This window comes from Andrena cerasifolii, chromosome 4 (genome assembly GCF_050908995.1).
Source record: "Andrena cerasifolii isolate SP2316 chromosome 4, iyAndCera1_principal, whole genome shotgun sequence".
Lineage (NCBI taxonomy): Eukaryota > Metazoa > Arthropoda > Insecta > Hymenoptera > Andrenidae > Andrena > Andrena cerasifolii.
The window spans coordinates 19,750,438-19,775,305 of NC_135121.1; the positions used below are offsets into that span (position 1 = coordinate 19,750,438).

Below are 24,868 nucleotides of genomic sequence, written 5' to 3' on the forward strand. Positions count from 1 at the left end.
TTTTGGGGGTGAAAAATGCGTTCAAATTTAGTGTTGAAAAATCATTTTTGTGGATTTTTGAAAATGTGGTGAGTCAGTCATATTTCGCATTCAAAGACACAAAATTCGTCCATTCACACTATTCCCCTATCTCTAATAGTTCTCGAGATATTCCTAAAAAATGATTTTTCAACCCTAACTTCGAACGCAGTTTTCACCCCCCAAATATGAAAACGGGGAAAAATAAAAAACACGTATTTCTTATTTTTCGGTCCTCTATAACATATCCAAAAATCAAAATGATCGGAGGCGGACGCCTAAAATACTCTCCTTGTTAGTAGGATTGAAGCTGCTACTTGTCAATTTTATGACAAATATTATTTACTGAACGGTACGTTCTCACGTAATTCTTTAAAAATTTACGTTCTCTTTGAAAGAAAACTGTCACATATAGGGTAAAAAGTCTTTTTGGTATTAATTCAGATATGTTTTACGATAAATTTTTTTTATTGTTTCTCTCCGACGTAATCTTAAATAAATCTTTAATATTTGATTTCGAGATAGGCTCCTCTGAAATCAAAAACCGAAAGTTTTCTTTAAAATACGTGAGTTCGGTTGTCGTATTAACAATAGTTACTGCAAAATAATGAAAATTCAATGATTGCTACATGTTTTACTAAAAGTGCCCCGGTGCGTAAAGTGAAAGCAGTGATTTTTTGCTAACAAATGCTGAATAAAATCGAAGTGAGTGGACCAAAATTTATGAAAATTGGTAATGCGACAGCTCACTTACGGAAAGAATCCCGAAAGAATTTTTAAAATCCGTCAATTAGTTCTTTTGTTTTTATGTACACCGTTTTATCATCACCGTCAGAGTTATAGCTATTTACTAGCTTAAAGTCCCCGGCGTTGCCCGGGTAAAACTTCGATTATCACGGAGTGTCAGGAGGGAGAAGTAAGGGGGGTGGGGTGGGCTGTCCAGATTTCATGGTAGCCTATATTTTCCGCAGGGTTCTAGAGAGTAAATATTATGCAAAATTTGGTCCAGATCGGTTGGAAAAATCGGGATAAAAAGTATCCTATACGTTATTCCTGGTCCTAGACTACGTACATACAAAATTTCAGGAAGATCCGTTGCTTAGTTGCGACGTGATTGAGTAACCAGCATCCAAGCATCCAAAGCCACTTTCGCATTTATTATATTAATAGGATTCAAGACTAGCTGACCCGTTACCCGGTTTCAAAAAAGCCTTAAAACATAGCCTTTAATCTAATCTAGGACGTATGTAATGTATATTAAAAATTTCACTGAAACCCGCTCAGCCGTTTAGGCATGAAAGAAGGACAAATAAACAAACAGACAACGTTTCACTGTTACATGTTAGTAAGGATTACACATTTTCACAAATTTTTTGTCATCTCAAAATATATATAAATCACTACCAAAAAGACTTTTCACTCTGTGCGTTATAGTTTTCTTTCAGAAAAATCCTCAATTTTTTGAAGAATTACACGAGAATGTACCCTTAAGCCTGACCGAAGGAGGCCAAACTTAATTTTCTGCATTTGCCTGCGCCATCGTAACGTCCACGTGTTACAAGATTAATGCATCAGACATTTCTGAAACTTTGACTGGGCCGTTCTAGTTTCCCCTGACCTTAGCCTTCGTTAAAGAGAAACAAGAAAATTGCGCCTACATTACGTAGAACACAATTGTAACGGTGCCTAATACACTGGCAACTTGTTGGCAAGCCCAGCACGCTAATAGTCGCGAGATAAACCGAAACTGAGACCTATTCATAGCTTCAGTGTCGACTATGCAAAAGCACGCCTCTCGGTTGCGACAGTAGCCATAAAACGAACAATAAACCGCTGAATTGGTGGCATGAGAAGGCGAAAACCGATGCACGGTGCCAAGGCAGGCGGGAACTAAAAGGGTGGAAAATAGGCAAATAGGCCAAGCTGGCTGGATGAATGACACAGGCGACGGGAGGCAATGCACCGTGATTACCAATTAGGCGATGCAAACTCGCCGCCGCGTCTGCGGTGTCTACGACCTGTTACCCATTTCCGTTGCCCCCTGTTCTTCCCTTCTTTCTCCACGTACATCAAACATCCCTACATATTCCGCGCTCTGTCCCAGAATTCAAACCTCGAATACCTTCCCCAAGATTGCCACGTAGCAAAGCATCTCCATACAATTTCCCGCAGCAAAGCACCCGGAGCAACACGAAACGTTAAAATCCCTTCCACGCCGCATTTCTTCATCATCCCTTTGGACACACAGCGAGGTTCCAACCAAGCACTGCGTCCCCCAATGCCAGCAAGTGAAAACAGCAATAACGCGTCAGACGTGGCACAGAGAACCGACGGATCAAGGTGTCCCCAGCGCGAGGCAACCGGAGGACGAACGTCCTCGAGCCTCACTCGCCAAAAAGTGCCAAGTCCGCGGCAGGATCGCGCGGCAAGTGACTGGAGCCCTTTGTTTCCGCGCGGACGACGGGACAGGGCGCGAAAACACGCGAGATTTCGAGCAGGCTGGGGGGCGAGACGAGGGGTGCCTGGCTGGTAGAGATCCCTATTTCACGTGTATTAAACGTATCTGTCCCTGAATCCGTGTATCTTTTAGTACACGGGTACCCGTGTACTATTTCACGTGTATTTAAATACACGTGAATTTAGATACTCGTGTATTTATAAATACACGTATATTAACGTGTCCGTGTTTTGATTCGTCTGATTTTTAATATCTATAGATATCCCAGAACTCTGGGGGATTGCGAAATTCATAAAAGAATTAATGTATTTAAATATATTTACTAGAATAATACGCGGAAAGTATGGTTTTACAAATTTTCAGATCGTAACTAATAGCACAATTATAAAATTAACAAGATTTGTTTAATCGATTACCTATTTTGATACAAAAAATTAAGGCATTACTGGTAATAAGCGAGCTTCTTTTTAGACGCAACGATAATCCTTAAAATTGAAAAACATCACTCGGTTTTATTACACTTATTGCTTAAGTGACCGCCATTGCCCATTCTCCCGTAGTTAAGGGGAGGTTCTGGTCTAGAGCCCCAAAAAATAGGTGACCTTTAGGAATTAATTAAAGGAAAACTACTATATATAATTTAATGGGACTTCTTGCGTTGTATTAAGGATGTCTTAAATTATAGAAATATGTTTTTTGTTTTATAATTACTCATTGCAGACGGCACTGGGAAGTCGTTAAAGTCAAGGCGTCAAAAAAATCATCCAAATCGGTGGGACCTGTATCTCCAAAAGTTACAATCCGATTCGACTGAAACTTTTTTTAATTTGAAGAATATACTTCTGGCTAGGGGGTATACCAGAAAAAAAATACAAAAATGGAAAAATTATAATTTTCAAAGGCGTTGAAAGGACGAATAATATAGGGGAAAAGTGATTTCAAACTTCAAGTGTCGTTATTTTCCAAAAAAATGTTATGTTTGTAATTTTTCTGGTCTCCCCCCTAGCCAGAAGTATAATCTTCAAAATAAAACAAGTTTCAGTCGAATCGGATAATAACTTTTGGAGATACAGGTCCCACCGTTTTGAGAACACTGTTTCGAGAAAAACGCATTTGAAGTTTTACGTGAGCGCCGAGTAGCTGGTTGTGACCCATGTATTTGCCGCGACTCAAATGCCTACAACTTGGGGAATTTTACGAATTTCAACAAATCCTTTTAAACCCGTATTCCTAAAAGATTGAACATTCGAAAAATGATATAAAAAAAATCGACATTTAGACCAGAACCTCCCCTTAAAGTTTTACGTGAGCGCCGAGTAGCCGATTGTGACCCATGTATTTGCCGCGACTCAAATGCCTATAACTTCGGGAATTTTACGAATTTCAACAAATTCTTTCAAACCCGTTTTCCTAAAAGGTTGAACATTCGAAAAATGAAATAAAAGAAAAATCGACATTTAGACCAGAACCTCCCCTTAATGCCCAAATCTGATGAAAATACACAAATACGTTGATACACGTGTATTTAAATACACGTGAAATAGTGCACGGGTACCCGTGTACTAAAAGCTACACGGATCGAGGTACGGATATATGTAATACACGTGTACCCGTGTACACGTGTCTTTTTACTACACGTACCATACCGTGGTCTCTACTGGCTGGCCAGCACCGAGCCAGCGGTGCACGTGCGAGGCTCGAACTTTCGGTATGCCCGATAGAGGAAGGAAATTCCTGGGCGGCCTACTCGCGGCGTTTCGATGCCAGTCTCGTCGGCATCCCCGATAAAACGGGACCGTGGGTGGTACAATAACATATATCGGGAATCCGCGGGTTGGCCGGGGACGGTGGTAGGGTGCCAGACGGTCTGTGCCAGTTCGAAAGTTTGTCCCGGTTTGCCCGTCTGGCATGCCGGACGAGGCGACGCGGACGCACGTGCACCGCACCTTGACAGGTTGAATATGGGCTCCGGGAGCGCGGAGACAGCATATTGGGTTGGAAACTTTGCTCGTTTACAACCAGTCGCCAGTATGTCTGCCATCGTCGGCCGCCACCACCACCAGCGCGAGCCTAGCCTGCGAAATAAACGCTTCCTCTGTTCCGCCGGCAAGCATCGGTCACTTCCCGCTTTTCTGTCTGGCCGGCCAAGCGCGCTGTCGCTTTTCCTAGCCCCTTCCCCGGTGGAGAGGCTGGAGGAGGTCACGACCTGGTCCTTAGCGACGGAAGTCCGAATTTCTGGCTCGAAGATGCTTTAACGAGTATTCTTCGGAAGGCATTAGCCGAGAGACAGAGGTCCCTTGAATGGGCCGACTTCTTGTCTTCAGGCATCCAGTTGCGTCTTGGATGTTGAAGTAGATGGGAGATTTTAGAAGTTCCAGGGTAAAGTTATCGACTCGCTGTTTCTTCAGTGATTTCCCGGCGAGACAGTCTTGTTTAAGTCTGTACTACTTAAGCTGCTCCCAGTTTTCGTTACTCGCATTCCCCGGGGTTACGGCGCTCGAGGAGATACGCCGTGTTCGTGTACCGGGCGAGTTTGAAGTGACGTTGATCGCGATACCCGCCCGGAAATTATTCACAGCCACGAGACCGGAGCCTCGTACCCGGAAAATGTGGGCCAATTACTTTCGGTCAACGTTTCCCCCGGCAGACACTTGGAAGCCAGGTCCGAAATGAAACGCCCGGAACTCTGCGGAACCACCTCCGCGAGCGAAGGAAGGCTCTTGCGCAGCCATCGGAGCCAACGATCTCCTGCTCGCCGAGCCGCGGCGTGTTTGCACGGAATTAATTAGTGTTTGGTCGTCTATAGACTCTGGACTTGCTAGACTAAACTAGATAAACTGTGGCGCAGGTGCCTTCGCCCTCGTCACCGACACTCCTCTTCACGGCCCAGCGTGTACGTGCGCCATCCGCGTGAACGTGCGCTTCTCCCCGTTAACATTTGTTTAGCGGACATGAAAACGCGCTGCACAATCGCGCGCGGGTATTATCGCAATGGCTTTTCAAAAAGTGGTATCTATCTCTTCTAACGCTATAATGCGATTCGCGGGTTCGGATGTTGCAGAATGGAGAACTTTTAAGGGGGGAGCCTGGTGTAGCGGATCGAAGAAATCGATTTTTTTTTTTCATAAATCAATAGTTGAACATCACGACAATATGTTCCCAAAGCCGCGAAACGAAATTCGAAAAATAAAAGCGGATATAGCCGGTTTTGCTACGGAGCGCCAGGCTACCACAAAACTTGAAATGCGTTTTTCTCGAAACGACAGTTTTATACTTTGCGGGCAATGTAAAAAAATATTCAACCAATCGACTTGGCCTTGTGCACGGATATTTGTGAACATTTTCTTCATAGTACTAAGTTATTAGTGTAATGATATTGTTTAAATAAATAACTTTTTTTTAGACATTTAAGGCAAAATTTCGTTGGAAACAGTGAAGTTTTTATTCAAGAGGCCGCCATTTGTTCATTTTGCATCTTTTAAGTTTCAAATTTCTTCATTCTGTGCGTACACTCATAAACTAAAAGAAAATTGTTCGATTTTTCGTTTCAGACGAAACCAAAAGACGCTACGTTGCCCGCAGTGCAATAATTGCGTCGCCAACGGGCTGGGCATAACTTTGTTATTTGCCGCTCTTTTTTAATAAAATTTTTTTGTTATATACCTTAACCTGTTAATACAATATCCTGAAAGTTTCAGAAATATCTATGAAATACTTTCTTTAAAAAAAATTCCCGAAAAATGCCTCGATTTTCATTTAGTTACACCAGGCTCCCCCCTTAAGCGAATAAAGCTGTGGGTCCACGAAGTCTTTTCGGGGCACTCGCCACGGTTTTAGGGATTTTTTTTTTAATATTATAAAGTTAGAATTATATTCCGAAATACCGAAATATCTTCTAAAAGTGATACTTTGCCCTGACCCTCATTCTGCCCTGAACTTATTAAAAAAGAAAAGAATAAAAAATTTAAGTATAGCGGTTATAAAACGACAAATTTTAAAGAAATGTGATTTTTCGCCAGGGAGAAGAGCCATTTTATTTTTTATTTTTTTGTCAAAACAGGAGTTTTCGCAGACTTACGCTTAGGTTCAGGTCGTAACTAGACGTGTTTCACATATGTGATTTTTTTTCAAAACCATTTGTACCTCAGTTTTTTCGCAATCACTGCAGAACGAAGAGGAAATATGATTCTGAGAAAAGCGCGTTTAAAATTTCAAAAGAGGAATTAGTTTATGACGCGCTCTACCTTTGCGGCTGTAAACTCCTTAATTTTGCGAATTTTATCATAAACCAAACGGCAATTTACTCGGGAAGGGTGGTACTTTCGACAAATGCCACAAAAAATCGAGTTTCCGACTGCCTAGTCCCCTTGAAGAAGAAAAAAGATAAAAGTTTTATACGTTTTCACACTTGTAGTACACTCACGCAAGATGCATTGTTATAATAGGATACTTAAAGCAATTACAAAAATGTTAATTTTGTATGTTATATAACAAAATGTTCCAAAAACATGCCAATGTCCCCCCAGTTTGCGGTGTCTGACAAGTGAATTTTTGCTGTGATCCTCTCGCCTATACGCGCAATAGCGAGGTATACGTCTAAAACGCAGCCAGCCGACACAATTAATGCGAGGGAAAGAACAATTAGACTGGACATTCGTGGAACGAGGTAACAGATCGTCGCCAGCCAGTTGATCATTCACGTGTCTCGTTCGCAGAACGCGTTACACATGCACGTGCATCCGTCCTAGACAAGCATATAGACAAATAGGCAGACGTGGCGTTACATGGAGCATTCAGACGGTCTGCACATGCACACTTTGGCGGCTTTATGGAGGGCAGACACAGAGATGCCGCACATCCTGACCAAACTCGACGCGACGTTTGCACAATATTCCCGCCGTTACCCTTTTCATCCCCCTTGTTCCTTCCACCTCTTCGTCTCTCGCGATCTCTCACCACTTCTTCCGTTCCATCGCTCGTATTCTTACTCTTACAATCGCTTTTACGCTTTTCTTTTTTTTTTTACGTTCCATCTTCCCTATCCTTCATCCCCTCTTCGTTAACGCTCGAGCTATCGCGCGCCGTTTCGGATTTCTTACTGACATTTCCATGCTTGTTTTTAAGGGGTTACGCCACCCTGAAACGCTCAAAGCGGCGCCAAATTAAATGAATTTTTTTTATGATACTACTATGAGGATGAAAATTATTTCTGTACTTCTTATGTTTAGGGCATATATTAATGAATATATCGTATAAATATTGTACAGAAATATTATAAAATGGCCGAGTTATGCGTTGCCTCGCGAAGCTCCTCCGCGTTAATTGTGTGTCGAATTATGACGCCCAGGTTCCTCTGAAATTAGGAGACCATGATTTCATTGTTCATTGATAAAATATCTAAAATGTAGCATACGATTTTTTAGACGCAATAACCCATTGATGATTAAGATTTTAGGGGAAACTTTGTGTAGTGCAATTATTTCCATTGCCCATAAAAAAGTCTGAAAAATGGTCATGAAACTCGCGCGTTAGACCAGAATACCACCTTAAGGGGGTATACCCGTTTGAACCCTCGGAAATTTTGCATGCAGGATCGTAATAAGATTCCACATCGTCCAACGAGGGCTTTTTTTATTCCGATTCCCCGTTTATTATTTATAAAGAAAAAAGGTGGCCTTTTCTCTTAGAAAAATGTAACTTTACCTTTGATCTCTCACCATTTCTTTGTTTTTCAAAATTTTCAAAATCAGCCCCGTTGGACGATAGCTATTGACATACTTTATAAGATTTTATTGTTTTTGATTTTAGACACGACACACAGCTGTTTTCAGGCCCACCGTTTAGCCGTCTAAAATCGAGAGACTTTCGGATATGTATGCATAACTTCCGAAAAACAATAGTTTTTTTAACTATAACTTTTTTTTTAAGTAGTTTATAATGCTACGTAAGGATAGTAAAAAAGCAGGAAATCTTCATGAAGCCATTGACTTGTAAAAAAATCCACAAAATGCACATATTTTCCGAGGGTTAAAACGGGTGTACCCTTTAAGCCCTTCTTCCATGAAATAGATCCAAGACGTTAAAGAAACAGAACGCCCAGTTAAACACAGGTCCACAGACCGGTACCAAAGAGTACCCGAATATATAAAGAAGCTAATTATTTCTTTCCCCGCAAAGCACAGCGCAACTCGTCTCGTCGCTAATCTAGTGCACTGATTCGCTATCAGTCTCGATCGAGTAATCTCAGCGGCAGTAATTCTCTGCGCATAACCCTACTGCAAAGTTGCAGATAGGTTAGTCAGCGCCGACAATCTCCTGTAAAACACAGACACAAAACAAACAACCTCGACCCGTCTCGCCGGCACAAAGACCTCCATCTTAACCGATCAATTGTCCGACCACACTCGTGACTGCAAGACTCCCCTAAATTCTTCGATCCTTCGTCTAGATCCCCTTGAATACACTCTACTACAATCCCACCACTATCTCATCCCCTTCGCGCATACTCTTCCCCTTATCTCCGTCTCTGCTCCAGCTTCCCTCCACCCTGGCCCACGTTAACCCTCGCCCCTTCTCGAGGCGAAGGTCCCTCGTCCCCCGTACTCCTCTCCTCCGCGTCCTTTTCGCGTCTCCTTAACAACTCTTCAACCATTTTATCGGTCAATTCCAGGCGAGGTTAACGCGCACGCCGATTCATCGTTGGGCCAGGGTTGCGGCGCGCAGACAGTCGGGCAGACGTGGTCTTACGTGCTGCATTCCGCTTGCACATGCACGCTTTGGCGGCTTTACGGCGAGGGACGGGGCGAAAGGGGAGGAAGGGTGATAGAGAGAGAGGAGAGAGAGCAGGCAGACGGGCAGGCCAGACCAGACCAGACCAGACCAGACCAGACCAGACACAGAGAGGAGAGGCCCGCACGTCCTGACCGCGCGCGAGCATGGTCGCGCGATAATCCTGTGATGGATGTCCCTAGGTAGTCGGTAAGCCCTGCCAGCCAGGCTGCTCGGTACCGTCCGTGTGTTTACCCAGACGGAAGCCGTCTGGCGACGATAGGAGAGCCGACCTATCACGCGTGGTGCGCGCCAGGCGATACGTCGGTTCTACTTCGACTACCGCTAGGATATGCACCTCCGACGAGACGGCGTTTCAACAACGTATCTAGCGCCGGGGAATAATCGCGACGGCAGGAGGACTGTATGCATCGACGGCGACGAGGAGAGACGGCACCGGGGGTGCTGGCCTCTTTTTAAATTTCCGATCCGATCGATCGAGATCCCCGCGCGCCGGAGGGCACCGACGGCAGGCGTCGCTCATCGTCGCCGACGCCGCGAGATAAAAACGTTAGCGAAACGCCTGATCGGCGGCCGCGTTGAGGAACGAGTTCCCTGCAGCAACACCGGAACGATCGGCCCTCGTACCGTGCATATGTAATCGCAGGGGCTCGTGCAAGCGAGGTCCTTGGAGAACTGAATAATGGCAAGTAGGTATTTAGTCACAGGTCAGGGATCTAATGTCTCAGAGACATCGACTGCTGAAGCACAGTCGGCGGGAAATGTTTCATGTGGGGAGGGTGGAAAAAGGAACAGAGCCATATAAAGCTGGGGGTCGATAACATATTTCTTGAAATTTTCTAAAAACTAAGCAGGTGGCTGATTTGTGTTTTAAAAATTCACAGTTCACAAGAAATTTGTTCTACGTCTGATAGTTCTCGAGATATTCCAGAAAATATGTCTTCGACCTCCAACTTTAGGGGCTGTTTTCACCCCTTCGATATGGACGATCGCAGATAACAAAAAATACGTGTCAAATATTTTTCATTATTCTGCAAATGAGTGTCGGGTTCGATATAGTCTCTTGATAGTTGTAAGAAAATCGATGGCGCGGTAAATTTTGAATACTTAGGTACTTTCCATCCCGGGATCCCTTCCTTCGCTTCAATATCGAATCGAGGGATACGCAATTGTGATGAAAGTATTGCGCTACTTCCCACTGATATCAGGTTAAGATTTAGACGCCACGATAATGATACCACTAGCAGCCAGAGGTTGCTAATACATTTCTGATTCTGCTAAATCGTTGCGCGCAGACCTGGATCCTTAATTATGCAATGGTACATTACTCGATTGTGTACTTTACACGAAGCCTCGTTAAACCGAGGCACGGTGCATCTTGCATGCGCCATGGAAACTCATATCCGGGGTTTAATGGGACCGTGTCTGATCCGGATGAACGAAAATCCGGATGAACGGAGGATTTCCGCCCCGCTAATTCCAGCCGGCCATAAATACCATTTAAATGCCTTGTTTCCCTCCATTCACAGAGATTGTTAGACACCGCCCGAAAGGGGAGTAGCTGAAAAGTTTTTCAACCAGAAGGCAACCTTTCGCCGCGCACAGCCGTAACGTGCGAGAGGACTTCGAGAACACTTCACTCGCTTCACTAAAGTGAAAAGTAAATCCAGCTTTTCATTCGCCAACCCTTCGTGGTCACGCGAGGTACTTGGCAAAAATAAAAAAAATAAAAAAACATTTATTTCAACTACAAATTTCATCGTATCAAAATTTACATTTCTAGAAAAAGACTATTAGAGCATGATTGTACGAGTATTACGAATGTACAAATATCACTCAAAACTTAAACGATTAAAAATTACGAAAATGGTAAGCGAAAAATGACGCTGGGATGCAGTGAACCCCACGTGACCAATTTCTAACTATAAAAGTAGGCTCTCACTACACCTCGCCTCGCCTCGCCTTGTCGCAACTTCTTTTCGCACTCTCTAGGCTCACGTCGCCTCGGTTTTTCCGCACTTGAAGTTATCTGAGCTTACCTCGGTTCATGTGTTTAGCCAGTTGCTCAGAGAACCCCTTCCTGTGCAGTCGTCAATTCAGTAGGCTCGCACTACCCCTCGCCTCTCTTCCTAAAAATATTCTCGAGGAAGAGAAGCGAGGCAAGACGAGGCGAGTAAGAGCCTACCTTAATACCACGAAAGAGACGATCCAATTGCAACCCCCTAATGTTCTCAGAGATATGAAATCGAGGACTCACGGCAACCCTAGAAGTCAATACTCTAAGAAATCGTCGCTTAAGGGGACTAGGCAGTCAGATCGCTCGAAAATCAAGTATTTTTTGCGAATTAATTACAAGGAGATGAATACCAATTGCGACCAGTACTTTTGGATAATGTTTGTTAATACCATAAACAGTAAAAAAAATATTTAAATAATATATACATATGTATGACAGCGCTGCAGTTGCCTGATATATAGGAGTTTCTTTCTGGAGCCGCTGTAATTTGCAGTGATTCTGGCCGTGAAATATTCTCTGAAATTGATACTTTGCCCTGACCCCCATTCTGACCTGAACCTATTGAAAAAGAAAAAGTATAAAATTTATAAAAAAAAATGGCGGCTGTAAAACGGGAAATTTTAAAGAAACTTGATTTTTCGCCAGGGAAAAGAGCCATTTTATTTTTATTTTTTGTCAAAACAGAAGCTTTCACAGACTTACGCTTAGGTTCGTGTCGTAACTAGACATGTTTCACATATGCTGAATTTCTTCCGAGAAAAACGCGTTTAAAGGTTTCGAAAGACAAATTAGTCTACCTGCGTGCGCGCAGAAACGGTTCATGACGCGCTCGAGCTTTTCGGCTGTACAATCCTTAATTTTGCGAATTTTAACATCAACCAAAAGGCATTTTACTCGGGAAGGGTGATACTTTCGAAGAATGCCAGAAAAAAGTCGAATTTCTGACTGCCTAGCCCCCTGAACCTAGCGTCCTCGTCAACCACTACAATACGCTACCCTCGCCACAGGGAGGTGAATGAAAACAGGGCTCGTGCACAGTGCTCCCTACCCAAGGGAATTTTAATATCCACGAAGATGGCGCCGACCCACCGACGGTTCCGCGGCGAAGTCGAAAAGCAGGCTGCCGCGGCGGGCGTGCGTCTTCTCTAATTAACCCGGCCAGATGCGGGAGCGCGCGGCCCAGGCAAATTAAATAACATTCTCGTCAGCGGCCCATTGATCCTCCGCATGGAAAACGGTGACCGGGCCGCTGAAACCCGCTCTTAATTGGACTAGGCGAACGTCGTGGCGTTTAATCACCCGATCAATCATTTCATCAAAGGAGCCAAAGGGACTTTCAATCATGCGCAATAATGCCAGGCCCAGCGGTTCTTTCTGTCTCGTCACGTCCGTTCCCGTTCCACGCGCGGATCGCGGGGCGGTTCGCGCTCGTCGATACGAGTCAGAGCCGGCTGCCGCTGGTTGTAATTAATAGATCTCTCGTTGCACATATTTGTATGCCGCTGCACTGGCCGATTGTGCCACGGGACAGTGTGCACCGCGCGCGACGTGTACGCACACCTCGCGTCTAGACCGATCGACCGCTCCTGGCTGGATTCCTAGCCGGCTAACGTTACGGACAGTCGACATTACCGGACATGTATGTACACACAGGGGAAAACACAGGGTGAGAGAGAGAGGGAGGCGTGTCTGCCGTTCTGTGTGGGTGTGCACACCGCTGGACAGACTGTTAAACTGACGACGTGGTTATGCGCGCACGTGTGCAGGCGGCCCCGTCCTGTGTGCACAGCATTATGCGCTCGCGTCCGTCCGGTTCCTCCTGCCTGAGCTCCGGTTAATTTCGTTCCGTCTCTACGTGCCTCTCCCTAGGGTATCGGTGGTATGGCAGGGCCCGGTTCCGGGACTCGGCTGCTCTCCGCAGCCCCAGCCTCTATTATTCGTTTTTTGCATCGGCATTTTTCGCTAATCTCTCCGCCCCGTGACTTTTTCGCCTCGCCGCTGGCCGCGCGCCGTCCGTTCAGTTCGACGGTTTTGCAGGGACAATTTTTCGCTGCTGGACGCTGGACGGAAAGCCGCGGGCATGGAGTCCGGGTGGATTCTCGTGCTGTCCGTTTGGACGGTGCTAGGTAACCGTGAAAGTGACGTTCTAAGGCTGAACGCAGTATGACCAGGTTTCACCCACCCAAGCGATTTACGCGCGATGGTTGTAAGCACTGAAGTGTCCTTTGTGGATAGAGACCGTTCCCGTCGTCGTAAGGTGATTAGTTCGGTGCATAGTGCCCGTGCAGGATTCACGGCGGACAACAAAATCTGGCAAAGTATGAATTTGAAGCTTCTGGTGGAACTTAAGAAAACTCCGACAGAATGTCTTGAACTTTTGGAAGACGTTTGCAAGGATAGGGTAATTCCGGGTGAGATGGTCTCTTGCGGGTTAGATGGCTCGATCACGTTTATGTTCTAGAACGTTGCGATTTTCAGCTGTTTTTAGTGATATATTGCGCGCCGCCCACACACCGCATTAATCGTGCTTTCTGTTTGCTTTCAACTATGAAATCAGGTAAGTTATTTGTAATGTAAAAATGGACTATTCTCGACATTTTTCTACGTGTTCTTTAAATTATTATTTACTGACATTTTACGAAGAAGTAATGACTTTTTTTTAATTCAGTGCGTTAATATAATGTTTGAGGGTTATATTTGCGTTCTTATGATGAGATATTGTCGTAGCATTATTGAAAAAACAAGCGAGTCAGCGCTTCTCGACTCTCGGGTTAGTTGGCCCGATTTTTTCGAGGATAGTTGGCCCATCATTAAATAATGCGTAATAGCTACTTAGTAAATGTTATTGTAGAACATGCCAACGGAATACGAACGAAGATATAATCAGCGTAGGAAGTCGTGGACAAACACGGCATTGTTGAAAGCCGTACAAGCAGTCCAAAGTGGCAAAATGGGTGGTTGATGACTGGGTTTGCTGTACGAGCTGTAAAAAATGGATTCACGAAGGATGCTCAATTTTTTTTTAACTTATGCAACGAGTGTGGATTTGTGGAAAAGTTCTGTGCAAAACAAAAAAAAATCGTCTTATTAACCTCATAACATGTACCCGGATTGTCCGGCTGAGATGGCCTTTCGCATAGATTGCAATTTTATTTTATTCTTTTTAAGTGTATGATTATTTTTATTAATTCAATTTTATATTATTTATCTAGCTGTATTTCCTCTTGCAAATATATTTTTGTCCTTTGTAAAATTACTAAATTCACGGCGTACCGATTGTTTTAAAAAAATTGGGCCATCTCTCTTTAGAACAGCTAGAGGCAAAAACGGCAACCTTACTTCGCAGCCTCACCTTAGAAGACTTACAAAATTCTTTCCAGCAATGGAAAAAGCGCATGCTTCGCTGTGTATATAGGGAAGGGGAGTGCTTTAAATGGGAACATAGTTAAGTTGTATTATTTTTAAAATAATGTTCATCTTTTCCACCAGTCTTAGAACTTAATTTTGTTTGGTAAAAGCTGCGACCCTCCTGTGAACTTAATTAGCTGTTCTCGAGGTGTGGGTGCATTCGTCGCCTATTGCAAGAGATGCAGAAAGCTTCCAAAATAACTATTTGCCGCATAGCTTTTCACATGGTGTACAGGATTGCTAGGATACGTGGACTTTTCTGAGAGAAACTGATGTTTGAGGTCTATGATGCTGTATAACTGTTCCTGAGGAAAGGAAAGACGAACCGTCGATGATGTCGAGAAGATTAGAAATAATCGTTTCGAGAAAATTCATGAATAAAGCGAATGGCTCTTTCCTTTCCTACGCAATTATTACGATACACGAAGCCTCCAATTAATCTCACAGATGAAGGTAAACGTTCGTTGCGCAATGAAAGCGCACTGATTAATTACGCGTGTGTTCAATTACTTTGGAGGCTAATAAACGTTCCATTCTGCGATATTATACCAGTATAGAGACTGGACTGCGTACTCGCAACGCGAGAATATTCCATTACCGCGTGTTTCAATTCCCCTTGTTCCACAAACACTTATGGTTGCATTACGTTCACGTAGCAAGCACGGATTCAATTCACGTCGAAGAGGAAAACTCCCGCGAAACCTGTCACGAATTCAAATATCAACAATAACCAGGAAACGTTTAACTTGTGCAGCTGAATTATGGCTGCTCCGAGCGTGGAAAAATCCATGAATTGGAAAGATGCAACACACGTTCCGATGCTTATTGTTAGAAAAAACAGTGGGTGTCTATCAAAGAGCAACCGTAACTGTGCTCGGATAATTCTTTCTGCCTCGTTAAAATCCCTTGTATTCGTTATTCGAAATTCACTCAGGCAAACCAGATACACATAGACAATCGATAAATTCGCATACAGAAGCTACGGACCCCCGCAACGTTTCTGCAGCGCGCATCGAGCTGCCACTTCAAAACAGTCACATGAAATCTGAAGCTGCCCAGCTCTAGTAAACTATGGAGAATCAATCAGCTACAATCATAGGCAATCTCCCAGCGGAAAATTACACCTAGAACCCGCCGTTAAAGTATTCGCATCACCCCCCGAAATCAGCCCGTGTACAGGGGGCGATGCGAGCTAACGAACGTGCTCAGCAGCGCGGTGATATAGGGTCAAAGCGATACCATCGAACCAAATGACATCCCGTAACAGGTGTTGGATCGACACGAGGACGCGCGCGACCGCGGTATCGGTCGCCGGTGAACGGAAGCCGGCGGAACGCTCGATTATTCGCGCCGATTCGCGGGTAATCAAACATGCGGGTGTATCAGGCTGCGTGGAAAAAAAAAAAGAAAGAGAAGAGGGGGGGAAAAACGCACGGGCAGGGGAGAGAAAAAGGGGATGGTTTGCCGAGTAAACAGGCAATCTGCGGCGCTGCGGAACGGCACGGAGAGGCCAACAACGGCTGGGCAATCTGACGCCCGTGCACCCGCATGCCAAGCGGTGCACCTATCTCTGCAGCGGCGCGCTACATGCGAGTGCATTTACGCTCGAGAGCGTGTGTAACGACGCCTGGCACAATCTCTGATGCCGTGTGGACGGATGCGTCTCTCGCTCCTTCGCCCTCTCCTTCCCGCCGCCTCTATCTGCCAGCTTTCTTATCTTTCTCACGCTCCTCCGCCTCCTCCTCCAGCTCCTCCTCCGCCGCGCTACACATTATATCGCAGCTATTCTGCGTACGCTTAGTCCGTTCATCCACCATCATCCCCCGGGTCCCTCGCGCGCCTACCACTACCTCGGCGTTGCGGGGGAAAAAAATAAACGGAGCCAGGGGCAAGGGAACAGAGGAAAACGGGGGTTAGAGAGAGAGAGAGAGAGAGAGAGAAAGGGAGAGGGAGTAGGGAGTAGGGAGGGAGAAAAAGAGAGAAAGTGAACACGAGGTAATCTGGTACCTATGGTTAGTCAGCGGATCGGCGTCTAGACGGTAGGGACGTTTGTGTTGGATTTATTTGTGACAGTGGGTTCCCACCTGTTGCCTCCCGCGCCCCTTACGAAACGCACCGCTACAACTTCTCCCTTTTCCCCTTTTTCCTTCCTCCACCTCCACCCACACCACCTCCCCCGCGGCCAGCTTCGCCTCTCTTTCACCATCCACGTCCTCTCTCGGCTCGCACTCTCCTCTGCTCGCCCGTGGTCCCTCCTCGCTCCGTCCTGCCCGTTCCGTTCTCTCCCAATCCGTTAGCGTACCATAAATCCTATGCGTTCTCCATTCACTACGCCGGTCCTTCCTGGCATTCTCCCGTCGCGTTACAAAACACAGCCCGCAAAGGAGGGCAGCCTCCCTCTTCCCACCTGCCCCTTACCGCCCACGCTCCGCCGCGGCATGCACGCCGCAGGAGAATTAGCCCGTATCGCGAGAGCCGGAGCTTGGAACGTGGCAGCGGAACACACTCGGCCGGGATGATCGAGGGATAGCTTTTCGAGGGGATGACTTTGGAAATTCGGGCACAGGGATTAAATTTGGGAGCCAGGGCCCTTGGTCCCTCTTTCGCTGTCGTGGCACGTGGGCAAACCTCGAATTTGTTTGGAGTGTAGCGGTTGTTTGTTACTTCGCCTCCATATTGGAGACGCGACTTTTCTGTACCTTTGTGTACGCTTGGGTTTTCCCCCGTGGGCCTGGGTGAGTCAGGCTATGGCCACGTAGGCATCTGGCAGCCAGGCTCGCCCAGGTCAGGGTTTTTCCAGCGCGGGGACGCGCTTTTCGCGCCAAAATTTGCCGCGCGTTTTCGGCGTCGCTTGAGGGACGCGTCCCTCTGAGAGGGCTGTATAAATAGCCTCCAGAGGTGACGCGCGCCCTCACTCACTCCGTGGAACTGTCTTTAGTGGCATCGACTCGCGCGGTTTAGAATAAATTGTTACTACACTGATTCGCAGTGCATCACCTTTTCTCGCGTATTAAAAGGAGTGTGGTGAAAGAGACTGTAGTCGTCATTATTCCATTCACCCCTCAGGAGCAAGGCTAACCTGTCGCCGAGGGCCTTGCTTCCCTATTAAAGTCCTCCATAGCCTAATTGCTTGAGCAGCGGTAATCTGAAAGCTCTAGGCCAGCGAAGTCTGCGTGTCGCGTGCTCCGGTAACAATCGCGGTATCGGTACCAACCCTCCGAATGCCACTTTGCATCGTTTAAATCTCTCTGTACCGTCCGAGCCGTGTAACAAGCGCGATTAGAATTTCGAATTGGCTACGCGTCTTGCGCCGGTATCAACGCTCGAATCTTGTTACGACCTCGGGGATCGTATTCCCTTTTCATCGGCCATCGTTTAAGCGGAAGGTTGGTCCCGATGATGTCACTGCGCCGCGCATGCATACGCAGCAATGAGCGTGCAGATTAAAAAGCCGCACGCTCGCCTTCGCGCGTATTCATGCGTACGCGGGCCTGCATGCCGAGGATGCTTTCCGTCTGAGCAGAGTCTGGCCACGGGTTAGATATCCGTCTGTTGCAATGAGATCACAAAAACCCACATTCAATGCCGCGGACGCCGGGGCCCGCCGCTCGTCCTTTCACGTCCTTTCCTTTTTCCCTGTTACCGCGACTGTGCCCGTTCCGCGCCAGGATAATCCGCTCTTTCCTCTTCGAGTAGCCGAGCACTTTCAAAGGAACTTGTTGACGCAATCGTCGCCGACAGCGTTTCACTCGGTCATCCCAGCCCCGGCCTCGTTACTCCGCAGACAAACGCCGTTCCAGACAGCGGTCCTAGACCATTTTCTTCACGCTCCTCTCTTTGTCTGCCCTGCTGGCTGATACTACTGCCGTTTCTTCGCTATACTCGTGATTAAAGCAACTGCTGGTAGATGTACGTTTCTGCTTCCAGATTCAAATTCTTGGATACCCTGAAGTCTATAGGCCTTGCGGTAGCACGCTGGGTTACTCCTAGTCCAGAATGTTCATAGGAAGTGAAGCTTTCATGGAAGGAAGAAGCGTGTCTTTCGACTCACAAGGAGAGTGTTTTAGGTGTCCGCCTCCGATCATTTTGATTTTTGGATATGTTATAGAGGACCGAAAAATAAGAAATACGTGTTTTTTTATTTTTCCTCGTTTTCATATTTGGGGGGTGAAAACTGCGTTCAAAGTTAGGGTTGAAAAATCATTTTTGTGGATTTTTGAAAATCTGGCGAGTCAGTCATATTTCGCATTCAAAGACACAAAATTCGTCCATTCACACTATTCCCCTATCTCTAATAGTTCTCGAGATATTCCACCAAAATGATTTTTCAACCCTAACTTTGAACGCAGTTTTCACCCCCCAAATATGAAAACGGGGAAAAATAAAGAAACACGTATTTCTTATTTTTCGGTCCTCTATAACATATCCAAAAATCACAATGATCGGAGGTGGACACCTAAAATTCTCTCCTTGTCAGTGTTGAAATGAAACTGGATGACGGGGAAGTTGAATTATGAAGAATTCAACGTGGTTTCCATCTTCTCATAATTAACGACCTTGCAGCAAGAAAACTGTGTATAAAATTATTGCTTTGACTCAACATTGAAAAGAGAACACTAATTGAAAAATATATTTTTTCACACAATAAGTATTTGATTGCAAACTTTACCGAATTACCGGTAATTAAAGAAGTCATTAAATTTACAATCCCTAGTGAATGCCAAAAAGGAAAATAATTTTTTTAGCAAAAAGGGAGGTAAATTCCATGCGGTATACGATGGCAAATGTTATAAGTGCTGGAATAATTTATTTTAACTGTGAGAGCTATCGCACGATAGAGCTAAAATCATATATGCCAACTTCGCTGTGGTGAAAAACGATGAAAGTGCCAGGAATCCTCACGACCCTAATCTTTTTATTTCCCTCTAAATCTGTCAAGGTGGTATACGCTGAAAGTCCATAGCGATAAACGACCAAGTTGAGAAGAACGAGTGATAAACGATATAAGTGAAAAAATGAACAGACATGCCTTCTTGATTCGTTTACCATTTCAACTCGTCAATCCATATGAAATGATAGCACACTCATAAGCGCTACCGAAGAGTTCCAGTTCCAAAGCATCTTTAAGGATCGATCTCTTGGAAATCAGTTTACGATAGCTTCCTCCTCAAACGAGGTTTGATCATCTAATGGTGTTCCAGCGGGGAAAGTATATACCTCCATCTAGACCGAGGGTGTCTGAGACCCCGTGGATCACTGGCGGCGATATTACGAAAAATTATACGGCGGATACACGCCGCGATAGGGACATTCCATTCCTTCAGTTTTTTTCAAATACTTACCATTTTTGAGAATCCTGTTCAAGAAAATCAGGTATAGCCGCTTGGTCCATCAAGGGGAAGGATAGAACTATATTCTCCTCTTTTTCAGATTTTTAAAATCGCACCCGATGTTAAAAACCTGCATTTGTTTAAAATAATTGCACAAAAATGGCTCAATTTTTTTTTAACTGAAATAATTTTTTCTTAAAACTTCAATGCCTTCTCTTCTCTATAAGCACCGTAAAGCTCATCTCCATCCGTTTACTACTTCCATAGTTAAAATGAATTGAAAAAAAGTTAGCACTTAACTTCAAACAGCTGTAAAATCGACATTTTTCAAAACTTCGAAAAATCCTTTGAGGTACTTTTAAATATAACTAAAGACTACAGCATATTGAAATTTCAGCAATCTACGAAAACTTGCTCCGAAATCTGTCCGAGTTCGCGTGGAATGTCTCGATAGACGCCGGTGCGCGGCAGACGTCGGCAATGTTCCCCTTCAAATTAAATCAGTCTGAGATAAATTGTGTACTCCCCGGTGACCAATCGCGCGTAATTCCTTCTCAAATTAACGTCAAATAACCCCCTTGTAAACAAACACGGGGCCGGCATAACGATCGTAAAATATTGCTCTCCGATTGAAATTTATAATGACGACGAATCACGGAGAAATGGCAGCGGGCAGCAGCCACGTACTTAACGCTAACGATCCGAAATGAACGAGACCAGTTTCGTGTAAAGAATGCCGCGAATATATGGCGCGGTGCACGCCCAGGAAATGCGTTCTAAAAACACGCAATTATGAACTCGTTAAAAGTGGCTACAGAGTAGCTTTACGGACTCGGGTACATAGAATTAATGAGAGAGCGTTAAAAATTTCGTAATTCGCGCAGCAGACAGGCGTTGATGTATAAATCTCGATGACTGATCGACACGCCGATCCTTTTGCTCCCGCCGAACTTACGTGACAAGACACGATTGCGAAATCCCCTCTGTCCCAATTAATACTGATCACTTTGACATGGATTCTCATTACGGGTGTAATTCCCGAGAAATGTGAAGAGTGAGCAGAGGACCACCTGAGTTCCTCTCTTGAATTTTTTTATTTACTATTACAGAGAAGTCGGAACAGTCCGCACTCGGGGACATGCTTTAAGGGAATGCTCGCCCATAAAGCAAGCCCCAAGCCCAAGGTAACTCGAAGACACAACGAAGAAAGAAACAAATATAAACCGTAAGTAAAGTACAATTTAGATTCCACTACACAAAAACTCGATCGACAAAAATGTCTAGCCTCTAGACCGCCACAGCTTCGAAAGGGGCGAGCAGCGCGCCCGAAGGAAGGGTAGCAAAGGCGGCGACAGGGAACAGAGTGGCGAAGAATTACCGTGTTACGGGAACACGATTTATCGCCGTTGATCTTTGCCACGGCACGATACTAACGTTATGCCTGGCTAGTCGCCGTATAACTTTTAATATATCGCGGCTGATGTATTAATTGCGGCACGATCGTGGGCCCGTAGCCGCGCGGGAGACTCTGGGGGTCCGGCTTTAACGCTTATCCGCGCATCGCGCCGCGTCCCAGGGTTATTAGCCCGGCGTAATGGAACTGTCCGAATGCGTGAACAAGAATTTCCAGGAGCGAACGAGCGTGAAGAGGCGCGCCGCGGATATCTTTCCCGCGGGAACGTTGCTGAGGGTCCCTGCGAGGAGGCGGGCGAGCACGGGGATGAGAGCCGGGCAGCGCGCAGACACCGTGGGCCCAGGCCAGGATCAGGGGCCGGAAAAATCGGCATATCTGCATAAACCGACACCAAGCCGATGAACGGAGATCGTAGATAAAGCTTGCACATTTTTGCGCATAACATTGCGCCGTTCAACCGTGACCGACGACGACGGTCCCTGGGACGTTGGTCCCCACCGCTCGCCACGCGCGTCCAATGTCCCCACGGCATGGCAGCGGCACTCGTGGACGAGTATTTACTCCAATGGCCGTCCTCGATGTGGATGCAACGATAGAAAATCAAGTGCGAAAGAGAATGGAAGGTGTCCGCGGATAGTAGACCTATCGAAGGGAAGCTGATAACCCAAACGTCTAGATATGGTCCATAATCCGGGTGAAGTAGCCCGCCAGTTTGACGGCAACAGATAAAGATCATCCGGGACTGTTCCAAACCTGGGACAAAGGGGACAAATACCTAACTTCCCGTGAGGTCCATCCGCTACACCTGTCCCTATAGATCTTAGCACTAGATCTTCCCGTTACATCTTCCTGATACATCTCCCCAGATAATATTACCGCCAAATCTTTCCGGCCAGGATAGCGTCGTGCCATCAAGGGGTATAAAACCTCTGGAGCTCCACCGACGCCAAAGACTCCAGTACGGACCATAGCCACAGACGTATAACCTTGTCGCGGCGAATTACCTTAAGCACCATTTTCATTCTTGTATCAAAAGCCTATATATTCAATAAAGCCTATATATTCAATAAACTATATAGGGGAAAGGTGGGATAGTTGACGACAGTTTTGTTTTTTTTATTAAAATAAGAATAATGGTCTGCTTTGTTTGTATTTAACTATTTAAGTTGTGATTCTTAGAGTATTCTCAATATACTTGTACAAATTGAGAGTTGAAAGCTAATTTTAATGACTGAATTTCAACATTTTCTGGCAGTGACGTTATATCACCCACTGAAGGGAAGACTTGATCAGAAGCTTACGGAGACTTGATCAGTGAACTTTAAGAGTAAATAACACATTAACTTTCTGAAAAATATTTATTATCTTGGTCAATAACACGAAATAAAGGGAATGTCATAAAAAGAAAATAGACTATAACTAACTTGAAAGAATTGCTGAAAAATAAAACCGAAGAATTAAACTCTATGACATAAAACAACATAAATGCAGTCTTAAAAGACATTTCACTTAGATATCATCCGATTCAGATGATGATGAAGAAAAGACTTTCCTTCTCACTTTCTTTACCGTATTTTTCTGTTTCATTAGCCGGTCTACGGTTCTTTCTGGGGCATTTTCACCTGTTCAAGTATCCCCCCTCACGCACTGATCAAGTATCCCTCAATGCACTCGATTTGAAAAGGTAAAAAATTAAACTTACCTTAATAATATTTAGATCAATCAATAAAAAGCATTAATAGACCAGAAATTACTGGTTTTACTTAATACATTTCAAATCGTTGAAAATGAATCAACGTTCAGTCGAAAAGGAAGAAGACCAAGGTGACCGAAATATTTACTTTTTGGCTGCAAATAAGATCGAAGCTTCTAACCACATTATTCTATGCCACCGAAAGAAAACTGCAACGTGAAATGTTGCGATAATGCAAACATTACCGCGATAACGTGACAGCAGGCACAAATTGCCAATATATTAATTAAAAAAATGATGTAATCGTATATCCCCGATGATCAACTATCCCACCGTTCTCCTAACGTTAGGGTTCGTCCTTAAATTACGCAAGGCTCTTTTGGGGAGAAGGGGGTCGCGAATTTCTTACGTTTTCTTACAGAGCGGGAGAGGAGTCAAGTAACGTCTTACGTAATATTTTTCAACCTAATTTTCAATAAATATAAATTCTATCATTAATGTTCCAGAAAAGTAGTTTTAGTTCAAATTTCACGAAACCGAGTTAAATGAAGTATGTACACTTTTAACAGAATTTTAATAACTGAACAAAATTAAATGTAAAAAATATTACGTAAGGAGGGAGTTGCAATATCAAATCTAACGAATTCTTATACTGGGGGAGAGAGGGAGTAGGAAATCGCTAAAATTACCCTTACGTAATTTAAGGACGGTCCCTTAGTTAGAAAACACGAGTGTTTCCTCTACCACGTAACAACGTTGCACCGAATGGTAATCCCTTCGGCGGAGAAGGGAACCGAGTCTACGAGGGGTTGTTTAGTATCGTCGGTACCTGAATTTGAATTGATTTCGAAATGAGGTTTCGTTGTATAATTCGCAGCTGCATAAACTTATAATAATACTGTTTTAGGTAGAGCATCGAGGTCGTTGGAAGGGACAAAGAAAACGCTTGTAGGGCCGGGATACCAAACATCCCCGATGCACCGGCCACGGGAGGAGTATTTTTTTCACGGTTCTCGACGATGATCCGGCCAACGTTGCTCCGAATTCCAAAGACAATGGGGCCCCTCCGGGGCAACCGAGGGAGGTCGAGAGCTGATCCTCGGCGTATCCCTGCGCTCTCTTGCCTCTCTGCATTACATAATATCGAAACGACCTTGCGTTCCATCGTACCACCTGCGGCAGGACTACACGCGTACACTTGGTGCACAACTTCCGTTCAGGATCCTCCGTCCCACCTCCTCCGCCGACTCCTCGCACACCCTTCTCCCTCTCCGGGCCCCCGTCTTTTTCCCTCCGTTCGACCTTCTTCGTCCCCCGCCCCCGACGTCGTTTCTTTTCTTCTCTTATCACTATTCTTGCTTTCGCCGAAAGAAAAAGGGCGCAGAGGGACGGGGGGCCCCCCCGACGGTTGAATAGAAGTGCGCGGCGGCGAACGAGCAGGAGGAGCATGCCCAGCAACAGGTTTTGGCGGGCAAACAGGAGACCAGGGGAGAGTCAAGATCTACGATTCACTTTTATCCGCCTTTCCTCCTTCCTTGCTCTTTTTTCTTTCTTTCTTCCTTTCTTTCTTTCGTCGACTAGTGAATGTGGCAGGAATCAAAACACGCGAGTGAAGGAGAAGAGAAGGGGGTGCGTTCGCAACCCCCCGTGATTCTACGCCCGGTTGCAAGGACGCTGTAGTTCTAGTGGCGTCCCGAGCCTCGGGACGTTTTATATGCTCGTGTGCTCTCGACACTGGTGC

The 24,868-nt window shown here is 45.3% G+C and overlaps 1 protein-coding gene across 1 annotated transcript in view; it reads right to left on the reverse strand.

The window, feature by feature from the left end:
• LOC143367695 (angiogenic factor with G patch and FHA domains 1) overlaps window positions 1-24,868 on the reverse strand; it is a 42,075-nt gene that overhangs the window by 8,191 nt on the left and 9,016 nt on the right. The gene's annotated exons all lie outside the window — the stretch shown is intronic.